This window comes from Choloepus didactylus, chromosome 3 (genome assembly GCF_015220235.1).
Source record: "Choloepus didactylus isolate mChoDid1 chromosome 3, mChoDid1.pri, whole genome shotgun sequence".
Classification (NCBI taxonomy): domain Eukaryota; kingdom Metazoa; phylum Chordata; class Mammalia; order Pilosa; family Megalonychidae; genus Choloepus; species Choloepus didactylus.
Genome location: NC_051309.1, coordinates 77,633,278 through 77,646,283, shown reverse-complemented (window position 1 = coordinate 77,646,283; position 13,006 = coordinate 77,633,278).

Below are 13,006 nucleotides of genomic sequence, written 5' to 3'. Positions count from 1 at the left end.
TGCATGTGTGTTGTCAATGAGTAGTATGAGTTGAGGAAGAGATCCTTGATGGCAATCCACAGTTGTGCTCCTTACCTGAGTCACTGTTTCCTGTTTGAAAGCATAGGGAGAAGAACAAGAGCAGCAGAGGGTGACAGTCCTGAGTCCCCATTGCTAAAGAGGCTAAAAGGGAGACTCCGAGAACTATTGAGATTGAGGTTGGATAGTGATTACACATCCAGCCATTCTAAACCACTTGCAGTTCTATGAACGGACTGGGCTATTTTATACACTCATGGAGTGTACACATTATACTTTTCTCCCAACCCTCATCCCAGTAGGCATTCATTCCCTTGTCCTTGATCCTCTGGTCAATATTCTAGTAATTTTCTCAAGGTTCACTTGATGAGACAACTTCTCTCCTGTACTCAGTAGAAGAGCCTAATCTTACTTTTGGTTCCCTTTAAAACCAGTACACATCTTATAATAATACCTATAAAAGTTCTTCGTATTTACTTTAAAAATTTGTTTCCTTCTTGAGGGTCAAACAGTATGATATTCATCTTTATACCCCTAATGCCTAGAGCTGAGTCTAGTACATAGTAAGTACTCAACAAAAATTTTTTAACTGTCTGTATGGATGATTCACAAGTTGGCAATTCAAACCCTTAGGTGCCCATTTATTTCACCTATGATCCAGGCAGTAAATTAACAATGATGACTCACTTTTTTTTATTTCTAAATTGGAGGTAACATGACTTTCCTTTTCCCCAGGTATTTTAAAGACCAGTGAAAGTGCTTTTGAGGGGTGTTTCACTGGCCGAATGAAAGCATCTCCTAAATGCTGAGTATGATTATTAAAAGATGATCATGGATTGTATGTGAAGTGCCACTTTTACTTTATATTTCAATATTTGCCATTATGTCAGGGTGAGTTTATTCATATATTAGGAATTTGAGGTTGAAATTTATTCCTGCCCATGTGAGTAATTGTGGAGTGATTTTTTTTTATATTGTCTGTTTCCTCAAGTGACTCTTCTTCTCTGTTGTTTTAAATTATATAATTTGTACAATCACCATTTTACCTTAATTTGGGGTAATATTTAAATTTTCAGAATATAAGAATTAAAATTTGAAATTTATGAGGAACCTGATAAATTCAATAAATATTTAATATGCATTTACTTTGCATATTGTGACAAAGCTACAAATTCCAATTGTGAAAAGAAATGCAAAGTCTTCATTATGCTCCAAGAGGAAGGATAACACATACAGAAATAAATGTAATATAAGGCAGCATATTGGAATTAACATAAACCTTGTGCTAAGAGACTAACATACAGGGATTCAGAAGCAGCAGAGTTCACAAGTCTATGCATGTGTATTTGAGATGAAGATACTTTCAAGTTATATGATGCTTGGGACTGGCAAATCTATATAAACACAAACTGGAATCAATAGGGGAATTAGGTCACTTCGTCACTACAGATTCTGTGGTTCTTGTGACCTGGATGTAGAAAATGAGAAATGTGGGAGCCACAATTTCTCCTTTTCCAGCCTTTCCTGGGGAAACTTGACTCCTTGCCCTCATGGAAACCATGCAGCCAGCAGGCTTGAGCCTCCTAAGTAGCACATCTAGAGAAAAGACAAAATGTTGGTATAATTACCAAAGCCACATGATATTAGAGGAGGATTCTTTGTATTATCCTCTCTACTTTTGTGTATGATTGAAAATTTTCATAATGAAGTATAAAAGCAGCCACACATGGACTGGCTATTTACTGGGAGGGAGCCTGTTTCTGCTGCTAACCACTAAATCAGGTTTGAAGGTGTTTGCACTGCTTTCAAGGAGAGAACAATGTTTGCTTCCTTCTTCCACTTTTATGGTGCTTTAGCCCCAAGGAGGTGGCTGAGTGGTCCTTCTGAGAGTTTACTGCTGCCCTCTCTTGCCCCTGCAGTTAGGAGATTATGGCTGGTTGATACTTCATTATTGAAGTTTACATTTTGTCTGTAAAGTTAGGGAGTTATAGCATATAAAATGTTGGACTGACATCTAGAAGATTTGGCTTCCAGATCCAACTCTTCCACCAACCAGAAAATTCTGGAGGTCACCGTTTATTGATCCTTTACTCTGGGCCGGGTGTTGTGCTCCAGGCAATAACCATGTGTTACCTCATATACAACATCTGTAGACTGGAGATAACTTCTCCTTACCTAATGGCATTGTTTTATGACTCAAGGAAGCTAATGAATGTAAACAACTTGAAAATTTATAAAAGCTATAAATATAATGAATAGCATTAGCATTACTTATTGAAAGTTGAATATTTAAAAAATAGCCTATTAGTAGGAACTTGCCAATAAAGAGTGCTTGAAAATAGCTGTCATCACATCCTTAAGTTTCCATATGAGCATATTCATGAGCTTTTTCAAGTCTTGAACCAGTAGGTATGAATGATTGCTGATTAGACCATTATATATTATAATGACAGCATTATTAAATATGTGGACTGTAAAATAGACTTAACTAATAGTTTTCTAAGAATTTATTTCACAGAATCATAATGCATGCTTGATTTGCATGTAATTCACAATATGTGTCCCAGAGACCTTGGCAGAATCCCTATCCAACTGGTGTTACTCAGTGATATTTCTTTAGTTGAAAGGAAGGGGAGGAAGCCAGTTGCAGCTTTGTTTGACACTGGTAATTACATCCCATGTAAGACCAATAGTTATGTAAGGGCTGTTTAATTTTAAAACAACTTCAGTCATGCAAATTTTACATCAATTGAAAATGAAGGGAGAAAAATGTCTGTCAAATGGAAAAGGATCAAATTACTAGTATTAAGTGAAGGAAATTATTTCTACTATTGTGTTAAAGCATAGCTAGAAAGTAATGCAAAATACAAAATTAGAAAAAGAATTTCATGTAAAGTTGAAATGATACTTAAGTACTAAATTGGGTTCATTTCCGTTTAGCAGTTCAGAAAAATCTGGTAACACTGCGGGTGGTGTGTGCAGCAATTCTCAGTGAAAATTCTAATCCCTGTTTGGAAAAATACCAGTTGTAATGATGTGTCTTCTCAACATAAATTGGCAATGGAATATAAGGTTCTAATGCCTGGGTAAGCCCACATGGACATGAGAGTGATTATTTGAGAACATTCCACTGGGTTTTGGAGGTGGAGAGTGGTAGTAGCATGAATTTGTGAATAAACTTATACATCTTGTAATACAATGTTCTGTTGTTTCCTCTGTTAGAAAGATATTGTGTCTTTCTAATTGAATAAGTTTATCTTCTTGGGCTGAAAATATTACACGTTATGTCTATAATCTAAAAGAAATGTTCTTAATCTTCAAAGAAATCAGATAATGATCAAAATGAAATTTGAGAGCTAACTTCAGAGAAATTGAACCTTATGGTCACATGGCTCACTCAAGGTCATCCAGCTTTATAGCACCAGAATTGGGTGGCAAGTCACAAAGCTCAGATTGCAGCCTCCATAGGCTTCACTTGTCTTCTTTCCTGCATGAGCACTGAGGTCCTTTCTAGTTTTGAAGTACTTAACCCACACTGTGAATGTCTCTGTTTTCTTATGCAGTAATGGTTTATTTTAAAGAGAACCTGTTTTGGAAGAAATTTGTGCATATACTACATTTAGTATAAAGTAATGCCTTCTTTTTATAACAGTGAAATACACGGAAAAGCTGGTTAACCAATCAATAGAATGTGAGACAAACCAGTTTCTTCTCTATTTAGAATACAATAGCTTGTCAGATAATTCTCCATAAACAAGGAAGTTACTTTGGCAGTGCTCTCTGATATCTAGGTAATGCTAGAATAAAGAAAATGCTAAACAATTTATTATAGAGTACAGTGGTTTAGGAACGTCCATTCTGGTTCTGTACATAAAAACTGTGTAAAACTTGGGAAGTCATTTAAACTCTAAGAGATTCTGTTTCTTCATTTATTTAAATATAATTTTAATGGTGTAATAATAATTCTGCTTTATTCTAAGATAACAGGATTTTTTATTTAAAACATAATTTTTGGCTTCTTTATTTCTAAAAGTGACACACTATTTTAAAAAGTGATTGTAGAATATATTTGAATATACTCTCCTTGCATAGGTATTGTCAAGATTCTTTTCCACACTCTTGTTTCTCCTTGAAATTGTGGGGCGGAGAACTGCCTCCTGAGCTGTGAGGGATTATTTCCTCTTAAAATGGGGAACAATTGTAAATCTTATATTTAATATCAAAAATATAAGCATTTTGAATAAAATGAAATACAGATTTGCATAGATTATTTTGATCAGAGCACAGCAAACCAAATTTCATAAGCTAACAGTCTGAATTCAGACAGAAGTCTTTATTCACACCATAGGTTTAGAAATAGCAGGTTAAGCAAAAGCAAGTGCTGGAATAACTGCAGACACTTACAAGGACAGGAGAGGAAGACCCTAAGACACACACAGATACACATGCATACCACTAAAACAAATAAAAACAAAAAGGAAAAGCTCACTCTAGCAATTGTCCCAAAATAGAGATTTTGACAGGTTGAAGCAAACACATGTTCTTAATCTTAATCCACTTCCTTTTGGATGTGAACTCATTGTAAATTAAATAGGACTTTTTGAAAATGTTATTTTTAGTTAAGTGCATGAACTGAAGCATAGTTAGCCCTAATCCATATTATTGAAGACTTTATAAAGAAAAGAAACAAAAAAATTCAGAAGTCAGAGAAACACAGGAGAAGCTGGAAGCTGGAAGCCAGAAGAAAACCAGAAGAGAAGCTGAAAGGAAAGGGCATTGCCATGTGGTGGGAGGTGACATACAAACCAAAGAGTCTGAAGGATTGCTGGAATCTACAGACTCCAGGAGAAAACAAGCCATACTGATATCTTGATTTTGGGGTGCTTCTAGTCCTGCCACAATCAAGCTCCATGTCCCCACTGAAGCTTTGAACAATCAGCAAGAACTGGCAGAAACATCTTTCTCACAGCTCATAAAAACAGTTAAAGGACTGTAGCAACATGGCAAGCACAAAATCAAGGAAAAAGACCACTTAAAGGCGGTAGGATCTTGTGGTGCCCTGGCTGGCATCTCCTCCACTCTCACTTGGTGTGGAGCTGGCATGCTCCCAGTGCAGATTTCTAGCTCTGGTTCCAGAGGATATGCATAACAGGAACACATATGACTTGCCCAATCCACCTGGTGGTGGCCTGAGTGACTCACTGTCCAAGAACTTGCCCTGTGTGTGGAACGTGGTTCACCAAGCTCTCCTACACAATGCTGTGGGAGAGACATCAAGTTGTGCTGCCTGTGGCAAGGGTTTGTTGGCTGTGGGACATGCAGCTCAGTGCCTGGGACTGTGAGGAAATTGTTTCCTAGGGAAGAGGGACATCCATATACATGGTAACAGGGGAATTCCTAGTGCTACACATACATGCCCAAAATGTGAAGTATGTGCAGAATAGATCATGAAGGCTCCCACCAGCTATTCCCTGAATTCATTGTATGGATAAGACCTGAAGAATATAGTGCCCAGCAATCAAGGAAAGCTCTGTTATAACATTAACTGGATACTCCTTAAGGAATAGAAGCCTCAGAGTCTAAACTCTAGCAATAATATAGTAAAATAGCAAAATAACTAGGTATCAGCAAAAGATTACAAAACATACAAAGAAACAGGAAATGATGGCCCAGACAAAGGAGATTTTTTAAAGCATCAGTGTTCTAGTTCACTAATGCTGCGGAATGCAAAACACCAGAGATGGTTTGGCTTTTATAAAGAGGGGGTTTATTTGGCTACACAGTTACAGGCTTAAGGCCATAAAGTGTCCAAGGTAACACATCAGCAATTGAGTACCTTCACTGGAGGATGGCCAATGGCGTCCAGAAAACCTCTGTTAGCTGGGAAGGCACGTGGCTGGCGTCTGCTCCAAAGTTCTGGTTTCAAAATGGCTTTCTCCCAGGACGTTCCTCTCTAGCAAGCTTGCTCCTCTTCAAAACATCACTCACAGCTGCACTGAGTTCCTTCTCTTTGAGCCAGTTCATTTATATGGCTCCACTGATCAAGGCCCACCCTGAAAGGGTGGGGCCACGCCTCCATGGAAATATCCCATCAGTTATCATCTACAGTTGGGTGGAGTGCATCTCCATGCAAACAACCTAATCCAGACGTTCCAGCTTAATCCCCATTATTATGTCTGCCCCACAAGATTGCATCAAAGAATATGGCTTTTTCTGGGGTACATAATACATTCAAACCAGCACAATCAGAAACCATTAATTAGGAGGATCAGACCTGGGACATACCAGAGAAAGACTATAAAAAAACAATTCTAAATATACTCAAAGAGCTAAAAGAAAACATGTACAAGGAACTAAAGGAAATCAGGAATAGATGAACACAAAGAAAATACTTAATAGAGAGATGGAAATTATTGAAAAGGAGCCAAGCAGAGCTGAAGACAACAGGAACAGAACTTAAAGATACCCTAGAGGATTTCAACAGCAGATTTTAGATGGCAGAAGAAAGAATCAGTGAACTTGAAGATAAGACAATTTAAATAATTCAGTCTGAGGAGCAGAAAGAGGAAAGAATGAAGAAAAATGAACAGAGTCTGAGGAACCTGTGGGACACTATGAAGCATACCAATATATACATCATGGAAGTCTCAGAGCAGATTAAAAACAGAAAGTGGCATAGAGAATACTCAGTGAAATAATGGCTGAAACCTTCCCACATGTAATGAAAGACAAGAATATCCACATCAAAGATACTCAAACTCCAAACAGGAAAAACTCCAAAGACACATGCTGTAGCCTATTGTACTCAAACTATCAAATATAAAGGGAGGATTCTGAAAGCTGCAAGAGAGAAGCACCATGTACAAGAGAGTTCCAATAAGATTGTGTGAATTTCTCATTAGAAGCCATAGAGCCCTGAGTACAGTAGGATGACATATTTAAAGTGCTGAAAGCAAAAAATGCCTACCAAGAATTCTCTATCTAGAGAAACTGTCTTTCAAAAATGAGGGAGACATTAGGGCATTCCCAGATAAACAAAAACTGAGGGAGTTTGTCACCACTAGACTGGTCCTACAAGAGATGCTAAATAGAGTTGTGCAGGTTGAAAAGAAAGGAAAATAAACAATAGATTGAGGCTGCTTGAAGAAATAAAGATGTCCATGTAGTGACAGAGGTAAATATAAATGCCAGTGTTATTGTATTTTGGGTTTGTAACTCCACTTTTTTACTTCCTACAGGATCTAAAAGGCAAATACATAAAATGTAATGATGAATCAGTGGCTTTGGACTCATAAAGTATAAACATGTAATCTGTGACAAGAACTATGCAAAGGTAGGGGGATGGAGGGGCATAGGAACATAGTTTGTGTATACTATTGAAATTAGATTGATATCAAAGCAAAAGAGACAGTTATAGATTTAGAACATTCAATTTAAGTCCCATGATAACTATAAAGAAAATATTGAAGAATATGAAAGTTCATAGAGACATATTAGAGTACAAGTTGCCAGTAGTGGGGGCCAGGGGGAATAGGAAGTAAATGCAAAATGGGTGTAGGTTTTCTGTTTAGAGAGATGTGAAACTTTTAGCAACAGAAGGGAAGGTGGTGAGGATTCTGTAACATAGTGAATGTGATTAATTCTACAGAATGGTATGCTTGGAGGTGGTTGAGATGGGAAAGTTTATGTTGTATATGTTTCCACAATACAATAAATAGTAACTAAAGTGATGATGACAATTAAAGGCAATATGTGATGCTGGACAAGATCTAACAAGGGAAGAGAGAAGGCTCAAAAGGACCTTACTGAAAGATAGACTGTAAGCTTTATATCAATGTTAAATTTCTTGCTTGATAACTGCTCTTGAAGTGGATACATAAATGAACATCCTTGTTCTTAGGAAATGTACATGGCAGCATTAAGGGTTCAAGGAACATGACCTACACTCAAATGTTCAGAAAATGGATTGATAGACAGATGGGTGGATTGATAGATTATGGATAGAAAGCTATGGCAAATATGAGGAATTGTTAATACCAGTGGATTTAGTTTATGCAGGCTAGGGGTATGTTGGAGTTCTCTGTATGGGGTGTGTATTATTTTTGTAACTATCCTATATATTTGAAAATATTTCAAATAAAAAGTTTAAAATTTATAAAAGGACTGTGAGCCAATAAATTCCTGTTTTTTAAGCCAACACATTTTGTGGTATTTGTCATAGCAGCTTATCAAACTAAGACAGAGATACTAACATGGCTTTCTGAAGACTGATGAGTCCAGGCAATTCATAACTCCTCAGAGGGAATAAGTCTGGTATTCAGCAAGTATGCTCCAGTGAGTTTGGCATAATGTCTGGTAATTGTTCTGATCATCAATACTTCTGTATCTTTGGACTTCATTTTAAATATTACCTTATGATTGATGGAGAGGATTTTGTTTTGTTGTCACTCTCCTAGAATCACCATAGACAGGCCTACAATAACTAGAACTATCACCCAGATGAAGATTATCCAATACACTTAAGAGCAGATGATCAGAAATAACTGTGTACTTAAGGACAACCAGTACCACAAGACCTACTAAACTCATCAAACAGAAAAATCGGCCACTGAGGAAATGGAGTTAACAGAGGAACAAATAAAATTATAATAAGCATAATTAATAATCTTAGTTTTGGGTAGATATTTCATTCATAAAAAACAAATAGATACCTAAAGGAAAAAAATTGTTGGAGTTCTTGAAAATAAAAACAATGAAAACTCAAACAAAATATTTCAATTGACAGTCTGAATAGTTGAAAGGACAGAGCCGAAAATATATTCAATATACAGAAAGATGAAGTGAGTAGCTCACACAGAAAGTAGCATAATAATAAATGTTAAATTAGAAAGTGTATTGGTTTCCTATTACTGCTGTAACAAAGTACCACAAATTTAGTGACTTAAAACAATATACAATATACATTTATTATCTTAGAGTTCTGGAAGTCTATTGGAAGGTTTGCATTCCTTCTGCAGACTCTGGGTGAGAATGCATACTTGCCTTTCTAGAGGTTCTTGCTCTTCTAGAGGTTCCTACTGCATTTCTTGGCTCATGGCCATCTTCAAAGTCAACAGCATTTTATTATATTTTCTTTATTATAGAATCTATAAGAACAATCATGCATGCAATACAGGATTCCCATGCACCACCCCACCACCACCTTGTATTGGTGTGGAATATTTGTTACAATTGATGCTAGCACATTTTTATAGTTGTACTGTTAAAGTCATGTTTAATTTACGGTTCTCTGTGTAGTGTAGTTACATGAATTTTTTTAAAATTTTTTTATTCTGTTACCATTTATACAATCTAACATTTCTGTTTTTAATCATATTCAGATATATATATATATATTTCAGTAATATTAATTGTGTTCACAATGTTGTGCTACCATCAATACCACCCACTACTAAAATATTTCCATCATTCCAAATAGGAACCCTGTATATTTTATGCCTTAACTTCCCATTCCCTATCGCAACCCTGTCCCCTGGTAATGCATATTCTAGATTCTGACTCTGAATTTGCTTATTCTAATTGTTTCAAATCAGTGAGATCATACAGTATTTGTCCTTTTGTGTCTGCCTTATTTCACTTAGCATGATGTCTTCAAGATTCATGCATGTTGTTGCATGCATCAGGACTTCATTAGATTTATTTCTAGATATTTGATTCTTTTAGTTGCTATTGTAAATGGAATTCTTCAGTTGATTTCTTCTTCCAATTGTTCATTGCTTTTTTATAGTAACACACTGATTTGTGGGTGTTGATATTGTGCCCAATCACCCTGTTGAATTCATTTATTAGCCCTGGGAACTTTGTTGTGGATTTTCTCAGAGTTTTCTGTATATAGGATCATATCATCTGCAAATGGGGGAAGTCTTACTTCTTTACCAATCTGGATGCTTTTGTTTCTTTTTCTTGTCTAATTGCTCTGGAATGAACTTTCAACAGAATGTTGAATAACAGTGTTGAGGGTGGACATCCTTGTCTTGTTCCTGATCTGAGAGGGAAAGTTTTCAGTCTCTCACCATTAAGTAGGCTGTAAGCTGTGGGTTTTTCATATATGCCCTCTATCATATTGAGGAAGTTTCCTTCTATTCCTGGTATTTTAAGTGTTTTCATTGAGAAAGAGTACTGTATTTTGTCTAATGAATTTTCTGCATCAATTGAAATGATCATGTGGTTTATACCCTCCATTCTGTTAATGTGGTGTATTACTGTAATTAATATTTTATTTTGAACCAACCTTGCATATCAGGAATAAATCCCATTTAATCATAATGTATAATTCTTCTAATATGTTTGCTAGCATTTTCTTGAGGATTTTTGCATCTATATTCATAAGAGAAATTGCTCTGTAGTTTTCTTTTCTTGCGGTGTCTTTATCTGGCTTTGGGAGGGTGATGTTGGTATTGTAAAATGAATTAGGGGGTGCTTCCTCCTGACTTGGGAGAGTTTGAGCAGAGCTGGAGTTTTCTTCTTGTAATGTTTGGTAGAATTCCCCTGTGAAGCCATCTGGTTCTGGGCTTTTTGTTTTTTGGGGAGGTTCTTGATTACTGATTCAATCTCTTTACTGGTAACTGGTTTGTTGAGATCTTCTATTTCTTATTGAGCCAGTGTAGGTAGTTTGTGTGTTTCTAAGAGTCTGTCCATTTCATCTAGGTTATCTAATTTATTTGCATACCACCTTTCATAGTATCTCTTGTAGTCTTTTATATTTCAGCAGGATCACCAGTAATGTCTCCCTTTTCACTTCTGTTTTTTATTTGTACCTTCTCTCTCTCTCTCATTTTTTTTATCTTTATCAATCTAGCTAACGATTTGTCAACTTTACTGATTTTTTCAATGAACCAACTTTTGGTTTTGTTGGTTCTCTCCATTGTTTTTGTTTGTTTGTTGTCTATTTCATTTATCTCAGTTCTAATCTTTGTTATTTCCTTCCTTCTGCTTCCTTTGGGTTTAGTTTGCTCTTCTTTCTCTAGTTCTATGAGTTTTGAGGTTTAATCTCTGATTTAAAGTATTTATTTTTTTTGCAATGTAAACATTTAGATCCATAAATTTGCCTCTCAACACCGGCTTTGCTGCATCCCATAAGCTTTGGTATGTTGCATTTTCATTTCATTCACCTCAAGGTATTTCCTAATTTCCTTGTGATTTCTTCTTTGGTCCAGTTTGCTAAAGCTGCCAGAATGCAGAGTACCAGAAACTGATTGGCTTTTACAATGGGGGTTTAATAGTTCACAAGTTTACAGTTCTAAGGCCATGAAAATGTCCCAATTAAGGCATCAACAGGATGATACCTTCTCTGAAGAAAGGATGGTGGCATCTAGGGTTTCTCTGTCACATGGGAAGGCACATGGCCAGAGTCTACTGGTACTCTCCCAGGTTTAGCTTCTGGTTTCTATGGCTTTCTCCAAACTATCTCTGGGCTTCTCTCTTAGCTTCTCTCTTAGCTTCTCTCAGGGGCAAACTCTAGGTTACATATCTTAGCTTCTCTCCAAAATGTCTCTCTCGTCTCTCTTTCTCTCTCTGTGAGCTCTCTTAAAGGACTCCACCTTGAATGGGCAGGGTCACATCTCCATGGAAACAATCTAATCAACAGGTCCCACCCACATTAGGTCTGCTCCCACAGGAGTAGATTAGAGCATAGTCTTTTATGGGGTACATAACAGATTCAAACCAGCACACTCTTTAACTCATTGTTTGTTTAAGGGTATGTTGTTTAATTTCCACATAATTGTGAATTTTCCATTTTTCCTTCTGTTGTTGATTTCTAGTTTCAATCCACTGTGGTTGGAGAAGATAAATTGCATGAGTTCAATATTTTTGAATTTATTGAAACTTGCTTTGTTACCCAAAATGTGGAGAATGACCAATGTGCACTTGAGAAGAATGTGTATTCTGTTTTTGTTGGGTGTAGTGCTCTATATATGTCTGTTAGGTATAGGTGGTTTAGGGATTAGTGTATCATTCAAGACTATACTTCCTTACTGATCTTCTGACTAGATGTTCTATCCATTATTGTGAGTTCTGTGTTAAAGTTTCCTAGTATTAATGTATAACTGTCAATTTCTCCCTTCAAATCTGTCTGTATTTGCTTCATATATTTTTGGGCTCCACAGTTAGGTGCATATATGTTTATAATTGTTACTTCTTCCTTTTGAATTGTTCTGTTTATCAGTATATAATGACCATCTTTATCCCTCATAACTTTTTGACTTAAAACCTTTTTTATCTGATATTAGTATAGACACCCCAGCTCTCTTTTGTTTACTACTTGCATGATATATTTTTCCATCCTTTCACCCTCAACCTACTTGTGTCTTTGAATTTAAGGTGAGCCTCTTTCAGAGAGCATATAGTTTGTACATGCTTTTTTTTTTTTTTATCCTTTCTGCCAATCTCTGCCTTTTGACCAGAGAGTTTAATCCATGTTTTTAAATTTCCTTTATTGAAACCACATATCGGTTATTTTTCACTTCATTTATATACTCAAATTCATAGAGACAGAAAGTGGATTACAGATTATAAGGAACTGAGGTCAAGGAGAATGGGGGTAAATTCTTTATGGGTATAGACTTTCTGTTTGGGATGATAAAATAACTTTGGTAATGGATAGTGGTGCTGCTAACACAACATTGTGAATGTAATTAATACCACTGAATTTTTAGTTGAAGGTGGTTAAATGGGAAAATTTTCAAATTGTATCTAAACACAATAAAAGAAAAACACACAAAAATTACTCAAGATGAATGGATACTATACTCCCAACAATCTAAAAATGATACCTAACCTTAAGAATATAGAAATAAATGATAATTTCAATGAAAACACACATTTTTCAGGGCACATGGAATCAAAATATTGGCACTAGAAGAGCCCAGGAGATCACTTAGCCAAATACCTGGGGAACATACAACACTACTCCTTCCAGTGACCATGG